The sequence below is a fragment of the Natator depressus genome, chromosome 16 (assembly GCF_965152275.1).
Source record: "Natator depressus isolate rNatDep1 chromosome 16, rNatDep2.hap1, whole genome shotgun sequence".
Classification (NCBI taxonomy): domain Eukaryota; kingdom Metazoa; phylum Chordata; order Testudines; family Cheloniidae; genus Natator; species Natator depressus.
The window spans coordinates 19,547,386-19,570,815 of NC_134249.1; the positions used below are offsets into that span (position 1 = coordinate 19,547,386).

Consider the following 23,430-nt stretch of genomic DNA (forward strand, 5'->3'; position numbering starts at 1 on the left):
TGCAGAGAGGAGGGAAGGACAAAGGGTGCTCTAGGATGGGGGGAGGAGTTGCTATTCTGCCTCCTCTTTGTATAGTTAAGGGTGTCATGAATTAGATAGCAACTTGAATGTTTGGCTTATGTCCAGATGTTGCTCTGGCCATGGAACGGGTCCTAGCGGGCAGCCATTATGCCATCAGTTATAGCCCATTGATGATTATAGCCCATTGTCACTTTTGTCAACTCACGTCAACGTTTACTTTTCCATTGCCGCCCCAGAGCTCCACGTCAATACATGCGAGGCATAAAGTGAAGAAAGAACCCGAGATCCCATTGATCGATGTGGTGAAAGAGAGAGAGAGATCATTAAGTATTTAAATGGAGACAAATGAGTCTCCTTGGCGTTGACATCCAATAACCTTACAGCCAGCAGCCCTAATTCTGCATAAGTACAAAAAAAAATCATTAGTTCAATCAAAGTCATTAATGAAGCCATAAATCATTAGGATAATAATTTCTCCTGAACTGAATTACTCCTTTCAATTATTTTGCTTTTCTTCCCTTTTTTCTTTCATTTCTTTATCCCTCAAGGAGCCAGGCACTGTCAAAGCATTGGAATTAAGCTCAGCCGGGTTGATGCTGTTAAGTATCTTTCTTTCTTTCTTTCTTTCTTTCTTTCTTTCTTTCTTTCTTTCTTTCTTTCTTTCTTTCTTGATAAAAAAGACTGGAAACCATGATTTCAAAGCTAAGGATTCTCTCTTGTGAATTGCTCGATAGCTATATTTATTCATTTATTTTTATATTATGTGCCCTGTGGAAAAGAGAGAGAGAGAGAGAGAGAGAGAGAGAAAATGTCTTTGATTTTATCTTAATGAACATTACTGATCCAGCAAGCGCTATCTTGCCAGCTTTCAAATCTTATCATTCAACTAAGCCATATACAGCGATGATGTGAAGCCACAGTGAGACAAGATTTAATCTGTACAACGTTTCCACACTAGTGCATCATCCCTAATGTAATCTAGAAACTGTTCCTTGCTGACAGTCCAGTACAAACAAGGAATGTACAAGTAGGCAGAATAAAAATCAGAATAAAAATCCTTCCCAATTCCTAAAGGGTTACATTGCTTCAAATCATGGGGAACAAGATCAGAAATCTGCCTCCCCCCCTCCTTTATTTATTTATTTATTTGGGTAGAAAATTCCTGGACTAATTTTAAGAAGGAAGATTATTACTATTGTTTGTTTGTTTGTATTGAAATAACACCTAGGGAGGCCTAGGCATGGATCAGGAACCCCACTGTGCTAGGTGCTGTACAAACATAGAACAAAAAGATAGTCCCCACCCCAAGGAGCTTACAACTGCAGTGGTAGCAAAATGCCTATTCCTGTATCATTGAAGTCAGTGGGATAGTACGTACGGACTTCAACAGTGCAGCATCAAGCCCTGATCTGCTGCTTGATAAACAAGATAAATGAACGGCTTTGTTCATAGCTCTCAGGGTTCCATTTCCAGCTATGCCACTGTGACTTGGGGGGGGGATCACGTCTCTGCCTCAGTTTCCCCTCCTGTAAAAGGGGCATAATCACAGAGAGGTGCTGTGCAGCTTAATTAATTTATGTTTGTAAAGCGCTGTGAGAACCTCTGGTGAAAGGCGACAGGTATGCAAAGTATTAGTACTATGCAAACCTTAGTACACCTTTCAATGAGCCTGGTTGGTTTAGAACAAAACTCAGGGGCAGGTGACTACTCTTTAATTTACATAAGACATGGCAGAAGAAAAAGGATAATCTAATGAGGTATGTCCTTTGCTCCTAGGGACCTCTTCCATTCTTGTGGGCTTCTTTCACATGAACTGATTTTTGTTCAGTTCTCTGTTTGCTCCCTGTTTTCTAGTGTGTGGATTATAAATCATAGACTCATAGAAATGTAGGGCTGGTAGGGATCTCGAGAAGTCATCAAGTCCAGCTGCCTGCCCTGAGACAGGGCCAACTAAACCTAGACCATCCCTGACAGGGGTTTGTCCAACGTGTTCTTAAAAATCTCCAATGATGGGGATTCCACAACCTCCCTTGGAAGCCTGTTCCAGAGCTTAACTGCCCTTGTAGGTAGAAAGGTTTTCCTAATATCTAACCTAAATGCCCCTTGCTGCAGAGTAAGCCCATTGCTTCTTGTTCTGCCTTCAGTGGACATGGAGAACAACTGATCACCACCCTTGTTATAACATCCCTTAAAATATCTGAAGATTATTTTCAGGTGACCCCCTTCAGTTTTCTTTCCTCAAGACTAAACAGGCCCAGTTTTTTAAACCTTTCTTCATAGATCAGGTTTTTCTAAACTTTTTACCATTTTTGTTGCTCTCCTCTGGACCGTTTCCAATGCTCACTTTGCACTGCGTGTTGTAGGGTTTCTGTCATACACAACTGAACTGAAAGGTTCTGTATTTTCTGTATTCCCCAGACTGTTCCGACGCTGGTGTGGAAGGACTAAAACTAAGCGTTAAAGGGAAGGTGAGCCTCCTAGGCGTATGCATGTCAAGGCATCTCTCCTATAGCTGCCAGCATGATTGCCAAATGGTGCTGATTTCTGTGATGTGGACACTTGTCCCCTGGGAACTGGACAGAGACCAACCACACTCAAATCACACTTTGTTGTTATTGATTTTACATGGAAGGTGCCCAGAAACTATGGTGACGGGCGTTGGTATAAAACCCTAGGATAGGCCACCGAACAACCAGCAAGTAGGAACAACTTTTGCTCATTGCCACCTGAGACTGGATTTGAACTGGTGATCTAGTGGTGGAAAGTTCCATGTATCATTATGGATACATAGATTGCCAGGCTCGAAGGGATCATTAGAGCAGCTAGTCTGACCTCTTGTATATCACAAGTGTGACAAAGTCAGACCTGACCATTCTAAAAGGGTTCTAAAATGGCAGGTATATCAGTCGTCGAATGGTTAAAGCCCTTTCTCCTATGAACTGAAAGAGGTTACCTCAGGTTAAACATGGACACCTGAGTCCCATAAAGGGCAGCCTGTGACCTTTAAAAACCTCTTCCAGGAGCTAGAGGAGGAGTAGACTGCCAAAGGGCTGGGTGCAGCAAGGGGGGAAGGCTTCTTCTAGATCAGTGGTTCTCAACTGTGGTCCACCGTTTGTTCAGGGAAAGCCCCTGGTGCACCGGGCTGGTTTGTTTACCTGCCGCATCTGCAGGTTCGGCCGATCGCGGCTCCCACTGGCCGTGGTTCACCGCTCCAGGCCAATGGGGGCTGCAGGAAGGGTGGCCAGCATGTCCCTTGGCCCGCGCCACGTCCTGCACCCCCCATTGGCCTAGAGCAGCAAACCGCGGCCAGTGGGAGCCGCGATCGGCCGAACCTCTGGACGCGGCAGGTAAACAAACCGGCCCGGCACACCAGGGGCTTTCCCTGAACAAACGGTGGACCACAGTTGAGAACCACTGTTCTAGATAAAGAGCTGCTTGTTGCTAGCAGGGAAATCTTGGGTTTATTTCTGTCTGAGGAGGAGGCCTTAGTTCCCAGCATAGCTGGGACCAGAGTGGGTGGCTGGTAGCCAGCATAGGAGGATGCAATCCTCCAGCAGAAGTTAGGAAAAGTATTATTTTGTTTGTTTGTTTTTGTTCTTGGTCCCCAGGGCCTACCCTTAAATATGATAAATAAACCAACATTAAGAATCATAGAAGATTAGGGTTGGAAGAGACCTCAGGAGGTCATCTAGTCCAATCCCCTGCTCAAAGCAGGACCAAGAATGAAACCTCCAGAGCAGGACTGATTTCCTTCAGCCCCCCACGGCGCCAGAGGGAGAAATGCTGTCTTGATGTGACAAAAGGGGTGCATTGCCACACAAGCCATTACATTTCATCCAGTGACCCTTGTATTGAGCTAAAGCATACCTTCCAGGCAGGTCTTCATTTGAAGACATCAAGAGATGGAGAATTCACCAGTTCCCTTGGAGTTTGTTCCAGTCACCCTTACTGTTAAAAATGTGTTTTGTTTGAAATTTTGAATTTTCCCGTTGTGTGAAAAAGAGATAATTTTGGAGAGAATGTGTGTGATTTCCCCAGCCCTGTTTTTTTTTAATAATCAGCTTTATTTATCACATAGCTATCTCCTCCCCAATGTGATGTTCTGTGTGGGTGTGTATGCTCATGTGTCTACACACAAACATGCTGGTTTGGCTTGTGATAGTGCTGTTTAGAGAGTCGCAAAACTGCAATGCTCTCCCCAGCCTGTAATACACACATCAAACAAATGTGTAAATGCAGTTCTACCCAAAATAGTAGAATGGAAGAGTTATTCCAGTCTTCTGGGTAAGTAATACCTATCTTAATAAAGTACATAAATACATATTTATTTGCTAGACTGGAACCAAAGAGGCTGTTCTGGTCTGTTGGAGGAAAGAAATACACATTCTAAGACTGTGTAGGTACATAATTACCTTAGACGGAGAGTGAAATAAATCATAGGTGTCTTATTACTTTCCATGTAGGATTTCATTTCTATCCATCTCTTTTAAATCCCTCTCCTCTCACTAACACATCCCTACACAGTCTGTGCAAACCGTCCCAATATTTAATGAGAAATAATGTTGGAGAAGAAAATGATTAAAACCCAGTAAATACAACCGTAAGGCTGGTGCGTTTTCATACTCTGGAAGCACATCTGAAAATGGTTTGCCCTTACGCACCATGGGGCTTGGTATACACTTAGCTCCCATTAATCTTGATGGAATGCAACATCTGAAATGCAGATTGTGCCTCAACTGAAGGAAAGGAAGAATGGACACCTGGGTTAGAGGCCGTGGACTGAGAATCAATAGACATGGTTCTATTTCTGGGTTCTGCCACAGACTTCCTGTGTGGCCTTGGACAAGTTACTTTATCCTTCGGGGGGCTCAGTTTTCCATCTGTAAAATGGGGGAAATAATCCGTCCCTACTACAGGAAGGGGATTGTCAGAAGAGTCATTTGAGGTTTTGGTCATGCTTTATATTAAGATTCCATTGATAAAGAGGCTATAAAGGGTTAATTAATAGATGTTTTAATAAATGGTTCATCAATTAGTATAGATCATTATAGAGTCCAATAAGTTGCTTATAACCATCAACCGTAACTTCTAAGGATGATCTTAAAACCATCTGCAACACAAACTGCTCATGCTGATGACCTCTATTAATAACTTGTTAGCCCTTTATAAACCATGCTACTCAATCACCCCCTTCGTTTTTAAAAACCACGGACCAGGTCCTGTGCTGGTGGACATCAGCATAAGTCCATGGACTGCAGTGGAGTTCCACTGTTCCCACAAGCTGAGGATCTGGCTTCATGTTTGAATTACTCAAGGAAAAGAACCAGAACGATGAAGATGTGAACAGATGCTGATGCTGTAGCACGTCAAACATTACAGAATAACAGCAGTGCCCTGCTCTTCAACTCCAGATCCCTGAAGGGGAGGGCAGGGAAGGCAGATACGCAGGAGAGGAATAAAAGGAACAGAGTTGCTACCCAAGGAGTCCCCTTCACCCGATGAAATAGGAACAAGATGGGGCAAAGGACTCTGTACACTGAGGACTCTCTAAACCCCTCTGAATGTGTAGTGTTCACAACCAGGTTATACCTCAGATCTTAGTGGGGAGTTATTTTCCTTCTCAACTCTGGTCTGAGCTACAACCTCTGAAAAGAAAATGAATTATGTATTGAGAACTGAGCCAGGAGATCACTGGTAATAAATAATTATAAGTTACAGTTCCATTAATTAGCTGCACAGTTCACTCACAGACCTACCCTGCTGGCTTTAAAAAAAAGTAACTTTTTTCATGCCAAATGAAAGAAGAGGTGCCCAGAGAGCAGAGTGATAAGGAAATAAATAGGCTTTGCAATTGTCCATGAAGCTGACAGAGCAACTTTGGTGACATTGTTTTCAGGGGTTCTTGCAAATAGTTCTTTGATTTTGCTGCAGGTTAGCATCTCTTGAAATTTGAGCTTTGGATCAGAATGAAGCCCCAGAAACTCATAGTGAATGTCATCAAGAGTGCTGAGTTTCACTGAGGGCCATGTGAGGTAGGTCAGTGCTATTATTTCCATTTTACAGACGGGGAACTGAAGTACAGAGGGACTAAGTGACTTGCCCAAGGTCACACTCAGCATCTGGGAGGCTAATATGAGGGGGAAAGGAGTCCAGGAGATCTGGCTGTATTTTAAAGAAGCCTTATCGAGGGCACATTAAAAAACCATCCCGATGTGCAAAAAGAATATCAAATATAGCACGCGACCAGCTTGACTTAACAGAGAAATCTTTGGTGAGCTTAAACACAAAAAGGAAGCTTACAGGAAGTGGAAACTTGGACAGATGACTAGGGAGGAGTATAAAGATATTGCTCGAGCATGCAAGGGTGTAATCAGGAAGGCCAAAACACAACTGGAGTTGCAGCTAGCAAGGGATGTGAAGGGTTTCTACAGGTATGTTAGCAACAAGAAGAAGGTCAGGGAAAGTGTGGGACCCTTACTGAATGGGGGAGGCAACCTAGTGACAGATGATACGGAAAAAGCTGAAGTACTCAATGTTTTTTTTGTCTCTGTCTTCACAGACAAGGTCAGCTCCCAGACTGCTGCACTGGGCAGCACAGTACGGGGAGGAGGTGAGCAGCCCTCAGTGGTGAAAGAACAGGTTAAGGACTATTTAGAAAAGCTGGACATGTTCCTGGGGCCGGATCTAATGCATCCGAGGGTGCTGAGGGAGTTGGCTGATGTGATTGCAGAGCCATTGGCCATTATCTTTGAAAACTTGTGGCGACTGGGGGAGGTCCCAGGCGATTGTAAAAAGGCAAATATAGTGCCCATAGTTCAAAAAAAGGGAAGAAGGAGAATCCAGGGAACTATAGACCGGACAGCCTCACCTTAGTCCCTGGAAAAATCATGGAGCAGGTCCTCAAGGAAACCATTTTGAAGCACTTGGAGGAGAGGAAGGTGATCAGGAACAGTCAACATGGGTTTACCAAGGGCAAGTCATGCCTGACCTACCTGATTGCCTTCTATGATGAGATAACTGGCTCTGGATATGGGGATAGCAGTGGACATGATGTATCTTGACTTTAGTGAAGGTTTTGATACAGTCTCCCACAGTATTCTTGCCAGCAAGTTAAAAAAGTATGGATTGGATGAATGGACTGTAAGGTGGATAGAAAGCTGGCTAGATCATCAAGCTCAATGGACAGTGATCAACGGCTCGATGTCTAGCTGGCAGCCGGTGTCAAGTGCAGTGACCCAGGGGTCTGTCCTGGGGCCAGTTTTGTTCAACATCTTCTTTAATGATCTGGATGATGGAATGGATTGCACCCTCAGCAAGTTCGTGGATGACACTAAAATGGGTGGGGGGAGAGGTAGATATGTTGGAGATTAGGGATAGGGTCCAGAGTGACCTAGACAAATTGGAGGATTGGGCCAAAAGAAATCTGATGAGGTTCAACAAGGATAAGTGCAGAGTCCTGCATTAGGACGGAAGAATCCCATGCACTGCTACAGGCTGGGGACTGACTAGCTAAGCGGCACTTCTGTAGAAAAGGACCTGGGGATTACAGTGGACGAGAAGCTGGATATGAGTCAATAGTGTGCCCTTGTTGCCAAGAAGGTTAACGGCATATTGGGCTGCATTAGTAGGAGCATTGCCAACAGATCGAGGGAAGTAATTATTCCCCTCTATTCAGTATTGGTGAGGCCACATCTGGAGTACTGTGTCCAGTTTTGGGCCCCCCACTACAGAAAGGATGTGGGCAAATTGGAGACAGTACAGCAGAGGGCAACGGAAATTATTAGGGGGCTGGGGCACATGACTTATGAGGAGAGGCTGAGGGAACTGGGCTTATTTAGTCTGCAGAAGAGGAGAGTGACGGGGGATTTGATAGCAGCCTTCAACTACCCGAAGGGGGGTTCCAAAGAGGATGGAGCCACGCTGTTCTCAGTGGTGGCAGATGGCAGAACAAGAAGCAATGGTCTCAAGTTGCAGTGGGGGAGGTCTAGGTTGGAAATTAGGGAAAACTATTTCACTAGGAGGGTGGTGAAGTGCTGGAATGGGTTACCTAGGGAGGTGATGGAATCTCCATCCTTAGAGGTTTTTAAGGCCCAGCTTGACAAAGCTCTGGCTGGGATGATTTAGTTGGGGACTGGTCCTGCTTTGAGCAGGGGGTTGGACTAGATGACCTCCTGAGGTCTCTTCCAACCCTAATCTTCTATGATTCTATTATCTGTGGCAGAGCTTGGACTTGAACCCCATTCTCCTAAGTCCCAAGCCAGTGCATTATGCACATACCTGTTGCACAGATATGAACCTGAAAGACAGGTAACATGCTCATGATGTCTCCATACAGGTGCCAAGTGCCTTCCTCTCGGGCTGAAAATTCTTATCTTCCCATTGAAACCAACAGGAATTGAGGGTTCCCAGCATCTCGCAGGTTCAGGCCCTGAGGGAGCAGACTCTTCGAGCTAGTTAGGAATATTTTAACTAAAAGTTTTGTGTCAGAAAATGTAGATTCATCAAAATGCAAACTTACTGTGGGAGACGCTTGGTTTTGACAATTTTCCGTTTCAAAACAAAATTTGGAAAGAAAAACCCAGTTTTGAAATCGTTGAACCATCCCATTTTGACAAAAAGTTCTGCTTCTTGGCTGGAATGACTTCCCCCTTTGAAATTTAAGTTAATTTATATTAAAAGATCAAAACAGAAACAAAACATTTCGACTGGCCTGACCTGAAAAAAAGGCAAGATTTTTTTGATTTGTGGAAAACTTTTGATATTGTGACTTTCTGTCCCAATTTGGGTCATGGCTCCTCTTTGGAATCTTGAGAATTGTCACAGGGCAGAAAAACTGTTTCTTGCCCAGCTCTAGAGAATATGCCCCCCTTAGGGAAAGGCATGATGAAACACTACCATGTACTGAAAACTAATGTCATTTTGCCCTGGCATCTAAAATATGTTCCTTAAGCCACAGTGAGCAAGCCAAAAGCATACTTGTGTGCTGCCTGATCCAGCCACGAGGAGCTGGGATGTGCATTATCCCTAAACGTGCATTAGCAAGCTAACACCATCAGCCAAGAACTATTTTTCCAACACGAGGAGAGTTCCTAATGCAGATCCTCCTGGCAGCCAAGCCTGATCTCACTGCACTCCAGTGGAGTTACCTGCTCTCAACAGTTACCCAGCATGCAATGGGGGAAGAGGTTGCATTGTTCTCCTGGGTCATTATTATTTCAAGATAAAAGCTTCTGTTGCTGCCCCACAAGGCTCGGCCAAATACGTGTAAAACCCACGCCATTGTCAGTTACCACAGGATTGCTTAGTCGCTAAAGTGAAGCTGCATCCACTTGATTTCTCCATCCTTCTTCCAATTAAGAGTTAATTCTGCCAACAGGCTATTGCAGATTTATGATTATGTCGACATCCTCTGCACTCTCCCACCCGCACTAAATGTACTCTAGCTCTTGTCTACTCCCAGCCCAATAACTCAATGGGCAGTATCAAGGGAAAGCTGACTAAGCCATAAAGCCTTATAGAGTGAAGGGCATGTTAGTTTGTTTGTTTTTCTCTTCCCCTAAGTGAAATACATGGTGGGGCCCTCTGAGCCTCTGTTCTGTATTTTAATGCTTTAAAAGCCTCCACTTTCTCTCCAGGTCAATTTTCTTCAAACCAAAATCAGAATTAAGTTTTGAACGCTTGCCATCGTTTAGCATTTAATGAGTCTGAAGTATAGCATCTGTCCATCTGCGGACTGGAAGAGGCAGATCTCACAGTGAGGGCCCCCTGCAGAAGGGATGGAAGGGAAAGACAAAGGAGCATAGTGATCATTGCAATAACCAGCCATCCCCCCGGGATTTCACCTCACCCTGCCTTTGCTGGTTACTGTACATTTCCTGGATGCAGTCATCTGTGGCCTTGGAATGTCACTCTAATGGGACTTCATCTGACAGGGAGGGGATGAAAGTGCCATCAGTGTTAAACCACCAGCAAGGACAAGGAGAGGAGCTGGAAATAAGGGCCACAGAATGCGATTTAAAGTGTGTGTGTGTGTGTATGCATTGCGCGGGAGGCATAGATTTGCCCTCTTCTGGTCTCTGATGCCCTGACTCCACCAGCCTGACCCCTCGGCCCACGAGTCCCTACACTCACCACCTCCAAATTTGGGTGAGTGGAATTGTGAGCTGCTGCACAGAATCGTGAGCACCACTCAGGTTTCGCTCTGCCAAAAAGTGATGGGCCAGGGCCCGAGTGTCCCACTCCCCTCACCCCAGCTCCGCAGTCCATGCCTTGGAAGATGATGTTCTGGGTTTGTACAGCCCAGTGCTTTTTATGAAACAATTATATGTAAATATAGCATTTTTCTGGTCTGGGATTTATTATACTTTTCATAATTTTGACAATGGATGATTGACACTAAGAGTGATGGAACTATTCACCATTATCTCACTGGATCACTGCCAAGCAGAAGAATCTAGAGAAACACAAAGGCAAAGGAAAGAATGGAGCAAAACTTAAAGTGGGTGTAACTTATCTGACAAGGATATCACTTAGAAAGAGCCCTCCCCATATCGCTCTGGGATCATGCATCACTTCTACCTACCAGTTTCAAAACAAGCCCGGTCTGGCAGAAGAAATTTTAAAATAATAGGCCACATCTCCTCCTGAACAAAATGTGTGCTGCCAATTTGAGCTCTGACAATTATTTTCTAGGCAGAGGCGAACTGATCTGAATTAGAAATTTTCCGGGATGTGCGCTGCACATTTGCTACATGATATTCAAAAACAAGAGCTAAGAGATGTACTAATAAGCAGCTCACAGCTGACCCAATGAACTCTAAGTGTCCGCTTGAATGCCTCTGTCCCTTCTATGGACATATGCAAGTATGATGAGTGTTTCCTACTCCCCACTTCACTGCTAATAGATGTGAATAGTTATTTGCCCAGTAGTTGTCATGGTGGGTTGTTGTATAATAATTAGGAACATAATGGTCATGCCAGATGAGGACTATATAAAGGGTAGACTGCCAACAGCCACCATATTACACTGGTCAAACGGGGAGTATCTGTTTACTACAGTTATCTATCTATCTATCTATCTACATATGTATATGCACCTTAATATCAAGCATAATATAACAATACAGCTTGTATACGCACATATGCCATAATCATTAATCAGCCCTACAAACAGATTATCAACCGAATTTGAAATTGAATCCTTCAGCTGACCGGCGAGGCTTCCTCACTTGCATACTAAGGAAGCTGTTTGACTAGCTCAATTACTAGAGTGAACAGTTATATATCCAAGCAGGTTATTACATTCCAGCAGAGGTCACCCATTCTACATAGACACAGGATAATTCATCACTACATGCTGTAAGAAATGTACAGCTACTGCTCATCTGGGTCATCCGTCTCCATCTGTGTACAAGAGGGGAAATGGTTGTTAGCCCTCACCTGAAGTTCACGCACAGACAAAGGATGTCTGGAACGACTTTAGAAGCCAGGCGCCACAGCGTGACCCGCCTCACCACCCCTACAGTGAAGACTGTTATGTTGTGAGATACTGGATTTGCCCGTTTTGCTTTGTTAATTCAATAGAAGTATTGTGTGTCTGCTCACTTTTTGAGTGATTAGTAACAAAGCTGAGCTTATTTTGAAATGGACTCCCTCTCTCTAGCAGCTACCACTCATTTATCTGACCTGAGACTCCCTAAAGTTCATAAAAATCAAAACAAGACTGTGCAAGTGGATGGCAAAACCATATAGGATGGCATCTATTTGTGCAAGAATGAGGTGTCTGTAATGCCATCATCTAGCTGGTAGGTATTTTTGTTTCTCCCTCTTTATAATAATGTCTGCCACTGCTATAACGCCATTTGTCTGTGGCCACCACTGCACCTTACAAACATGGTGGGGTCTGTTTTAATGGTTTACAAATCTAAATAAATGCATAAGCATTACAAGGCAGTTAAGACTTTACCCAGGGTAAGCTGAGGCACAGCCATTAATGACCTGATTTTTTTTTCAGCGATCCTGAGCACCTTGTTGCTCTCATTGATGTCATCTGGGGTTCGGAGAGAGCAGCATCTAGGAAAAATTGACCACAAGTATGACGTCCAAAGAAACACAGCAAATTAGTGACAGAGCTGGAAACAGAACCCAAGAGTCCTGATCCCCTCTCCCATGGTATATTCACAAGATAAAATTCACCCTTTATGTAACGCAAGTACACCAAAACAGAAATGAAGCTTTGCAATGAATTGCAAACTTTCTGAGTAGCACATGCGTGTGGGTGGTCATTTATCTCAACTTCTTCAGATTTCTGTTCTACTCCATCTGTTGAATTTCATTTATCTTTGGAAGTCTGTATGGACAAAATGTCTTGTGTCTTTTACCCCTGGCTTGGCAAGAGAAACTGAACCAGGGTGCTTTCAGTGCTACAGCACTGAGCATGCCTTATGCCTGCTTGCATAGTCACCCTTTTCAAGGTCAGGTTGTATTTTGGAACCATTGCCTGAGACACAAAAACTGTATACAGTCATACTTGCAGCCCGTAGAGGGTTCCTTGCTCAGGTGTCACAGTCCCAGGGAGAGGGGGAAATGCCACCTCAGGGGAATCATCTTCCCTCAGTGGGATCTCAAAGGAGCTCCTCTCCTCAAGGTTTGTGGGTTGTGGGATATGTAGGATTTTGGGGGTCAGGCAAAGCAAAAGGCTAAGTGTTTGTCTATTACTGTCCCTGCATGACTCTTACAGACCTGCAGTCTGACCACTGGGTCTCCTCACTGGTTTCTGCTGAATGGCAGAATGGGATTCAGCCAATATCAGCACATTCAGGAGTGGTGCTTCTGGAAAAGGATGGGTGCCATACAGTACAAAGGGTCAGCGCTCTTCATAAATGATTTCAAATACTGACCTAGAACTTTCCTGTAAATATTCATGACCCATTATATCAGGAGGCCACAACCCCTGCCTACTCACTCCTACCTGAGATAACAATTACTCTACAGTCTCAACTTCTTGAATTCCTCTGATCTCTCTGTCCCACTGTGAGACGTGTTTAAGGAATGGGTGATGGTCTAACTATAGGTCTTAAAGGGGTACAATCGAACTGGAGCAAATTTGGAAAGGGAGAAGTTTTACTCAGCTCATGTGGTATGGAGAGGAATTTTCTGACATCCAAGATAACATTTTCATAACTGTAAAAATTCTTGGTGTCACTAAAACATGTTTTGATCTTGTCAAGTTGAATCAAATTTAAATTGTTTCTAAGAAAGGGTCCAGTAACTTCTGGGTCTCACGAAGAGGCTTGGCTCAGTTTCGAATAACCTCGGTAAACTAAATTAAGCTCTAAGGAGTACTATGTAGTGAACTTCCAATGAAGTAAAACATGGAGGAGAGCAGATCTTTTCTTGAAGCTGTTCTAATGGTTAGTGCAGGGAATCAAGCTTCCAAGATTTTACAAATGCAAATGATTATGAATGATATTAATACCAAATCTATTACTAACGGATACTTGTTCAGACTGGAGACAGTGGTTTCCTGCAGATTTCCACATTGAAGAGTTGAGAAATGACTCCGTTTCAGTTAATTAAATTGAATTTAAATCCATCAGATTAAACATCCTGCTATGTCTAGAACAGGTCTGTTAAATTTAAAAACAACTATAGAACAGTTATCACTTTCCATTAAATTCAATAGGATTTTTCTTTAAGGGATTGCTGAACAACTAGTGCTGCTGTAGTTAAATTCTAGCTTCCAATCTAAACCTCCTATTTCATTGTGACATAACTTTGTTAAACAAATTGGGCTGAAATTATCTATCTGTCTTTCTGTCTACACACAAACACAAATGAAGAGCAAAAAGGTGATCCGTGTATGGCACAAGAGAACAGGAATGGAATTAAGGCTACTGCACGTGTGTGACCTAACTGGGCAGCAGACTCACGTAACTTAGTGGCCCAAACAGTGTAGAAGAGGGTTAGTGTGATGTTTTTATTAATGTATTCAATTATGTCTATATTAACATGTCTGTTTCAAAGTACACTTACCTTGTTGTTTCAGCATGCTTCACTTCTTGTCCTAAATGGTTGGGTGTTGCTGCTGTGTGTGCATGGGGGAACATCCTCCACAAATAACTGGTCCAATGATGGACAAGAAGAACCTTCTACTTCTAAATAGCATATGGAGTTAATCCTTTAGTTCTAGTGACAGAGGTCTGGCCTTTTCCTGCTGAAGCTCTGGGGTTTTAACTCAGCTGACTGTCTCTGATGGGGTTGAGAGATTTGAAGCAGCTGCCACAATCCATTCTAGGAGGCAAGCACAGAGTGGTTTTTTTCCTTTGTACATTTGGTAAAAAGCTTTGGAATCTCTAGGATGAAAAACTCTGTACAAATGCAAGATGAGGCCTTAAGATACATTGGCTGCTCTTGCTACAGTGTCGGCCATTTCCAAAGGGTGAAAAGGCAGGTTCTTCCTGCAAACAGAAGCACATGGGATTTAAATTTTGCCAGCCACTGCTGCTGTGCTCTCTCAATATATCAGTTTATACCAGCAATCTCTGCTCAGGAGATTTCCGTGAGGATTAAACTGCAAACCCCTTTTCCAGCATCTGCTGCTTGAAGAGAGAGCGTTGCTATGGAAACCGCATCCGGCCTAGTCACTTGAGTTTTATAAGGAAAGAAACAAATACAAAATAAAGCAAAAACAACACATACACACACACACAAAAGAGAGGTTGTCTTTGCCTACATTCAGCAAAGGGCAGATAGCAATAATCATAAATAATACAGGCTAGTTATTTATTTATGTGTGCCTGTTTAAGACCCATCATTCCTGGTTCTTTTCCAGAATTTTGGTACTGGGGAGAGAGTCAAACACTTGGCAGTGTAAGCAACATGGGATGATCAGAAGGGAAGAGATGTATGTCTGGGTGTGCATCTGTGTGCTTGGTACATAGAAACTTGCTGTGTGAGGGTGAAATAAATTACACTGTGTAAAGGTCAAGACAAACTGAGGATGACAACGCCTCATAAAGAAAGCATCAGTCAAATTGACTCACTGAAGAGTGCTGACATTTATTAACAAGCATCTCGACTAAACCCCCTGCTTATTTTACTTCTGTGTGCTTTCAGGGCCTGCCACGCCTACTCCTTTCACCAATGAATTCAGAAGCCACTGTATTTATTGCTGCTGCTAAGAGGGATTATTTAATATTTGTACTGCTGTAGCACCCAAAGGCCCCCGTCAGGATTAAGTCCCCATTTTTCTGGGTGCTGTACAAACACACAGGGAAACACGGTCTCTGTCCAAGGAATTTACCATATAAGGCTCCATAGAAATTCCATGGAAGTCACAGTGCCTGAAGGTAAGCAGCCACCTACATCTTGGCAGGACTGGGGCCTAAAGGGCCGGATTCTACCAGCCTAGCTCAAGGTGAGTAATACTTTGAGTTCCATTGATATCAGTGGGATGATTCCTGGAATCAGGTGCTACTCAATGGGCCAGAGTCTCAGCTGGTGTAAACTAGTGTAGCCCCCTTGACATCAATGCAGCTAAGAGAGTCGCACCAGCTGAGGATCTGGCCCAGTGTGGCAAATCTGGCACCGTCTGGTTCTTAGAAGTCAGTTGAGCTAAACTGATGGAAGCTGGTGTACCTGAGATTGGAATCAGGCCCTTAATGGTCATGTAGCTCTGATAAACCACATTCATTAAGGTTTCATGGTATCAAGAAACACGACCACACTATGCTGAAATAGCCTGGAATTGCCCAGACCTTTGCACTATCACTATTGTAGGATGTAGTGAATTAAAGCTGTCACGGTGGGACACCATAGTACTTTTTATCGTAGGAGAAGTAATAGGGAGGGTGTTGTCTGGAGGCAAAACCAGGACACTCAAAACCATGACTTCTTGGCTGTTTTCCTGGTTCTACAACTGATTCACCCTCTGATCTTCAGCAAGTCACAACCTCACTGCAGCTAAATCTTCTCGTCTTTAAACTGTGTCAATTATTGGGTTTACTGACCGCATGGGGATGTTATTCAAGTCAATAGGAGTTCAGAGGAACTCAACAGCACTTTGGAGGATCAATCCTCTTCTTCCTCAGAGCTCCTCAGGAGAAACGTACCACCACTGTTCAGTGTGAAGTGTTCACTGTACTTACAGCTACCTCTTTACTAAATTAGTAACATGAACTTTAATTGAACAGTCATAGAGCCACTGTAACTTCTTCTGCTTGCTAACAAAAGAAACATCAGGAACTCTTAAAACAATGTCATATTTTGAGCACAGCTGAATGTCATTTCCCTGCTACAGCCCAGTGTGGCACAAGTTTACTCCATTGCTTCTCTTCTACATGGAGAAGACTGAATATCCTCCCATCCCCCCATCTTCCTATGGATTTCAGAGTGGGAGGAAGAGGAATATCAGAAGCAGTAATACTGGGCAGATTCCCAGCAAATTAAGCAAATTCTTTCCTTACTTCCCTTGCTGGAACAATTGAGAAAAGAGAAGGAAAGGCTGAATGTTAAATGACAACTGCCAGATGTTCCATTTCTCTTCTCCAGGTGTCCCTCGGGAAAAGGATGAGATTTTAAACTACTGATGTCATTGGAGAGATTTTGATCAACAGCCTCTGGAATTGTTTTCTTTATATGCTGTATTTGTATTTTGGGAGTTTCTTATTTTGGGCTTTATTGCTAAGTACTAGAGATGGCCTCAAGTCACCACATTTGGATCAAGAGCTAGGGAGATTCCATTGAAGTCAAGGATGCTACTCCCATTTACAATGACAGAGAATTTGGCCCCTGGAATTTTAACATCCCAACATTCACTTATGTTCAGAGCCAAGGTTTTAGATGAACTCATTCAAAAGACAGGGTACAGTTGCACAGTTAGATTCAGATACAGATTCCAGCCACCGCCAACTTTTTGACATGTTTGGACCCAACACTGAAGAAAATGTCAAAAACACAGAGGGCCTGGTTCTGATTTACACTAAGGCCCCCTTATGAATTCTCATCCTTCCTGCTTTCAGGCCAGGATTGCAGATCAATAAGCTCTTAGCTAAGCACTTCAGAATTGTATTCCAGTGCCTTGACTTAAAGAACTCCAAGCAACAATGATCACAGTTGGCCCAATTCTCCTATCATTTAAGCTAGCTTTCACCAGAGTAACTCAACTGATGTCTGGAGCTCCTGCTAAGATACACTAATGTCACTGAGGCCAGAATCAAGCCCCCAAGGTCTTTGCACCACTGTTTTATGGAATGTATCCAATATCTTTTGTCTGACTTACCTCTGTAGCACATTTTGAGACTTTGAGACAGATATTCAGGTGGTGAAAATAAGTTTCGTTGCCTTCAGGTTACCCCAGGGCCCTATGTGCCAGATTCCGATTTCAGTCACACTGGTGTAAATCCTGAGTAACTCCCTGAAGCCCGTTGACTGGTGTAAGTGAGATCAGAATCTGGCCCACTGTTTGCAGGAGAGATGCAATGCAAAATTAAGTCTCTCCAGCAGCCTAAAATGAAGAGGTGACAGCAGCTCAGGTAGTCTTCAAATGGGCAGCTGAATTATAATGGAAAAATGTCTCACAACAGATGTGCCTGACCCCCTTATGCTGCCAGATGGTAAAAGAAGCGCCCAGGTGAATGCCAGACTGGTGTTTGGTGAAATGCGGAAGCAGACATGCTGGCATCCTTATCAGCAGATGCGGACTGAGAGACTATAGGAATCAGGACTGTGTGAAATTCAGTGCTGAAGAACAGCGCTGTGGAAATCTGCTGAGGGGCAACTTCCAAATCTATCAGCAAGCTGGCTGCCTGCTTCCTTCAGTGTTCACAGCCAGGCTCCTTCTGCAAGGAAGGAATGAAGTGACAGTCCTGAAAATGCTGCCTGAAGATTCGTTGCAGGTACTGCTCTGCATGGGCACAAATCTGCAATAGCTGGCAGCAAGAAAGGGGCTGCAGGAGAAGTAGTCTGCAGTCACTCCCTGGGGGAAGGGAGGCATGTTTGAGGCTATAGTGCCCGGAAGCCTGCAGTTACGTCTTAGGAGCAGAGAGTTTGGGCTGGTAAATCTAGGGAGGGGGGTAGCTAGAAGATAGCGCCGAGAAGTAGGAAGATGTAGGAAGTAATCCAGGGGGAAAGCAACATGGTCTGGGAGTGAATAAACCACCACTGCTAGAGACAGGATCCCTGGACTAGAATTCAGAGTAGAGGGTGGGCCCAGGCTCCCTTACCAGCCATTGGAGTGGCACAGTCAGGGTGTTGAAGGAAAGACTGCCATTTTGAATAGAGGGACTTTGATAGGGGAAGACTCTAGTGACCTGCTGGAGGTCTGAGTCATGAAGGAGCACCCCGAGTCCCAGAGGAAGAGAGATGGGAAGGGAACTGACAGATGTGGATGCTGGACCTGTGAAGAGCTAATCCCCAGAGCCACCAGGAGGAAGCACCCTACAGCTGCATAGACCCCATGACACCTACTCCCACTGAGGTGGAATATTTTAGCAATAAAGACATAAAATATTAATCATAATTTGTTCCTGTAATTAACTGGCTTAGGACATAAGGTTCTTCCTCACATCCTCCCTTAAACTGTTGTGCAGCGTTGCAGTGTGTTGTGAAAAAGCAGAGGCATTCCAGCCCTGAGGTGGTTGCACTTCAGGAGTGAAGCATTTTGGGGGCATTGAGAGATTTAGCTCAGTGTTTGCAAAGCACTTTGAGACCTTCAGATGAACGGTGGTGGATGAGTGTTGTAGTTATTGTTATTTAAATGTAGTTCATGTCACGTGTCACCATCGAGACACGTTATTTTATTTGTATTGTGGTATCAGCTAGAGGGTCCATGCAGGCACCAGTGCCCCTATTGACAGGCACTGCACTGAGGAACTTATATTCTTAACATATGACAAAAGCCAACAAGTGGCTGCAAGAGGCAAATGGGGAGAGAAGACGAAGGCAACATACATCAAGTGGCATACATGGGGATCTGAGCCCAGCTGCCTAGCAACAGCAAATGTCAGCTGTTTTATACTCAGTCTCCTGAAGTTTTATACCTACCACCAATTCTTCCAATAATGTTATAGCAATACGATAATCACAAGTCAGTGCATTCTGCTATGTACATTTCAGTGCATTTCTGATCAATCATGTGACATTTATTGTTGCCCATCAATTTCCATTGAATCCATTAAAATCCTCCTGTTTTCAAAAAGGATTTCCCTCCCAAGTATAGATATCCCTTTGTAGTTAGTGTTTTCCAGTTAAAGAAATTGGGGACAATGTACTTCCCTGCGCTCCATTAAATTAAACCAGTTTACTTAATCCAATAGGCCAAATTCAATTCAACTCAATGACAAGCAATTCAATTACATGCCACGTAAACCACTAAGCTTTGTTCAGAGCAGCGTAGGCATTATGGAGCTCACTGGGATTTAGTCCAAGTCAATGAGACTCAAATAAAGTCAATCAAATTAATATAAATCAGCAGGTTCCATTAGAAGTGAAGGACTGGCCTGCTGCTAATCAGCTGCTGATTCCTCACAGTCCCACTCAAAAAGCTTCCCACTCCCTTCCCCAGGATCTGAAAGTGAAGGAAGTGGAGCTCTATGAAGCTCGAAAGCCTGTACCTTCCACCAGCCAAAGTTGGTCCAATAGAAGATATTACTTCACCTACCTCATCTCTCTCATATCTAAAAAGGTCAAGCCAACACATTTTATGACAATAATGCTCCCCTCCCCATTTTGATTTGATTAACTAAGCCTGTAAATTAACTAACGGGACCTTCTCTTTTGATAGTTCTTCCCACCTGGCTCTCTGCTAATACTTTTAAAGCATGAGATCTTTTTGGAACTTTGAGACTGTTTTCAGATTAAATCTGAGTCAAACATATTCTGGTCCCCGGGGCTAGAGCACTGTGGAAGAACGAGTGGGATGGGGTCTGCAAACTCAACTGAATTCTCTTCACCGCTTTTCCCAGAAATATCTCCTGCAGGGGGTGGAGTTTGAGCTTTTGGGTTCCAGGAAGCGGGCAAAGCTGTGGGCCCTTAAACCTGAGTTTTCAGAAGAAAGAGAGTACGCCAGATTCAGGTTGGCTGGAACCACCATGAAGAGATAACTGCACCTCCAGGCCTGACAACATGACTTGTACAAGAGACATGATGGGAGTAGCTGAGCCAGCACCTCCATCCTCCTCAAGCTGCTCAGCAGCAGCCTCAGAGGGCTGTGCATCAGTAACTCCTGCTAGAAAATCCACCAGGTCTGCTGGATGACTAGGGAAAGATCCAGGGATGGCCAGCTTCTCCTTTGCATCTGCCCATCCTGTATCAACTCCCCTGAGCCCTGGCCTTCGGCCACATGCAGGTGGGGGAGCATGCGAACTGTGCCACAGAGACAGCATCCTCTCCCCTGTCTTCTGTATAGGTGTAGGGAGTGGCACCTGCACCTGCTGGCTCTCCCTCTCGCTTTCAATTTCAAAGTCACAGGAAACAATGTGTTTGATGGGATATCATTAGATATCGTATCACCTGATGAGAAATGTCTGTAGAACTGCACAGGGGTGAAATCAACAGGGTCAATCAGAAATCATCTGTAGAAATGGCTCTTACGAAGCCTATGGAACAGCATAGAGAATGATGCCCCAGCTATCCAGTTTTAAGCCATCTTACACAATTATATCCTGCTATTGAATTGTACAGGATGGTTTAAAAATTCTCTCTCTCTCTCTCGCTTTCTATCTAGGCTTTTTTCTATCTCACTCATCACAGTCTATTAAATCCGTTAGGACTTTTCCATAAGGGAACCGCTATGGATCGGTCCAGTCAAGCGAAATGCTTTGGAGTTAGACACTACCAAAGTCTTTGCCCATAGACTGATTTACACAAATGGCTTGTGAGTGCATGCTTGTATATTAGGGCCAGCTCACGCTGCGCTGAATGGCAATATTTCTGGTGTATTCCTGAGCTCTGGCACGTTTTGGAGCTAATAAATTCCGCGGGCAGCCTGCTTGACTCTGCCTGTTCATCCCCAAGTCAAAAAAAAAACAACAAAAAAAAAGAGGTAAAGAAATAGCATCACCATAGCAACAAGCTCTTTTCTGGAGCTGCAAAACCTTAAAGTGCCAGCTCCCCATTTATCAGTTGTGTTTGATCAGGCAGTGATGACAGTAAGGATCATTAAACATTAAGAGTGTTAGTTGTACGGGGAAGGGAGTCACATATCAAAGAGAGCTGCACGCTTTAAAAATCCTGCTTCTCTTTTTCACTTTGGAGAGCCCTTTTGCCTCAAACAGGTGGCCTGGGCTCCGTTTGCTGTGAAATTTCATTGTCTTGAAATCTTCCTCATTAATCCGCAGAACCCCAATCATAGCACCAGACTGGAGAGAATTGCAGGTTAGGCAGCTCTGACGCTTCTGGGCTGACAGCACATTGCTTTTAACTAACTCCTTGTAACACCCACCCCCCAACCCCCCAATAATAGCAAGCCTGGAGAGAACATAAAGGAAGGAAGGAAGCACAGTCCAGAGCGGGGACTAGAGTTGAGGGTGGTGACCTAGATAGTGGCGTATTATCGCCTAGGCCAAAAAGGCCTAGGCCTAGGGTGGCAAATTTGCAGGGGCGGCAAATTTATAATAGCAGCCAGAGGCGCCAACTTCCCTCGGCACTGGTGGGTGCTCGCGCCCCCCGCCTGGCCCCGCCCCCACTCCACCCCTTCCCCAAAGTCCCCGCCCCAACTCCACCCCCTCCCTGCCCCTATTGGTCCCCTTCCCCAAATCCCCGCCCTGCCCCACCCCTAAGCACATGGCGTTCCTCCCCTCATCCCCCCCCCTCCCTCCCAGCCACGTGAAGCTATTTCGCGCACAAGCGCTGGCAGGGAGCGGGGAGAAGCAGGACCCGGCAGCGCGCTCGGGGAGGAGGCGGAGTTGGAGTCGGAGCGGAGGTGAGCTGGGGGGGGGGGCACCCATGGAGTCGGCGTCTATGGACGCCGCGATTCTACCAATCATAGCGCGTATTGAAACCACCAGTGACGGCGCGAATTTGTAAAAAAACTAAAACCAAGTTCATATGGGGGCAGCAATTATTTCAGGGCCTAGGGGGCGGAAAAATCATTAGTCCGCCACTGGACCTAGAGGGTAGAGGTTGAGCTGCTTGCTATGAGCTCAGAACCCAAGGAGCAACCAAGATTTAGATGGGACACTATGTTATTGTTGTTTGTTGTTGGCTGATAAAGTCAATCCCAATGATAGGTAGCAGACTTATGACCCTGCCGAGGGTCTGCAAGCAGATCTGTTGCAAATCCTGTGCGATTATCCTGCTGGGCTGTGTGTTTAAATGATACATATGCTGTGCCTTGTAGGTATTTCTAGAAAGATAATGGGCCACAGCTTCTGCTGGTGTAATTCCGCTGGCTCTCAACATGCTGTGCCGGGTTCTGCATTGGCTTACATCCTGTGCTATTCCCGTGAAGCCAATGGAACTGCACCGAGGATAGCTCAGTGAAGAATTTGCCCCATTGTTTATAAAGGGATCCTGGAGTTCCTTCATGCTGGGCTTGTATAAAAGGACTGAAAAAGTCTATTGTCGATCTACGGAGTGCTGGCAGGGGTGGCTGCAGCAGTGGATGCTTTAACGGGCATGCCAGGCTTCGTTATATCTTGTTTGTAGCTTATGAGTGGCCCAATGTGTGTAAGAAATCAGGCAAAGGTGTAAGTAACTGCTGTTTCTCTGGGACAGGGAGTTCTGTTGAAGTGATGCTAACTGGGAGGGTAGCCAGGGTCTTTTTATTTTTTCTAGCAGCCCAACGTGGTTAACATAAAGGTGGCTACTTTCCTACAAGAAAGCTCCATGCATAGGAGCTGTGAAAAGCTGGCCATCTGAGAAAGTCTCAGGGGACACCAAGAATTACAGGGGACACAAAGGCATTTTAACTAACAGGGAGTAGGCGGGTATAAATTGGTGTCATTCCATTCACTTGATCTCCAGCTAATATAAATCAGTATAGCTCCACTGATGTGAAGTCAGCAAAGCTGTGTAACTATGTTGCTTTACAACAATTGAGTTAGTAAATTTGGGAGTTACCTGTCTATATGGGATCTGCAATCTGTTTGCATCCTAAGCAAGAGTGGGCCCAGAAAGCGTGGCCAATGTGCCAACAATGAAAAATAATTGTCTTGCTTCCCAGATATTTAATCTTTTTTATGCTTGCAAATCTATTTCTTTTTGCAAACAGAAAGAAAAGCAAATGCCTTCTCACCATCTGCCAGATGGACTTTAATTCTGAAAGCAAACATGCTGGCACATTCATAGATCTCAAACTTTAATGGTTTTGATGCTAAATCTGACTTCCTGTTTTACACAGACCATAGAACTTCCCCAAAATAATTTCTAGAGCAGATCTTTTTGAAAAAAAACCCATCCCATTGTGAT

General features: G+C 44.4%; 1 long non-coding RNA gene across 1 annotated transcript; it reads right to left on the bottom strand.

The window, feature by feature from the left end:
- Window positions 1-627: 627 nt before the first annotated feature.
- Window positions 628-14,529, bottom strand: LOC141999820 (uncharacterized). Its single transcript, XR_012642086.1, has 3 exons — window positions 14,056-14,529; window positions 11,987-12,093; window positions 628-789 (listed from the first exon to the last, which is right to left on the bottom strand). It is a non-coding gene; the product is annotated as an uncharacterized LOC141999820 (long non-coding RNA).
- Window positions 14,530-23,430: the final 8,901 nt, after the last annotated feature.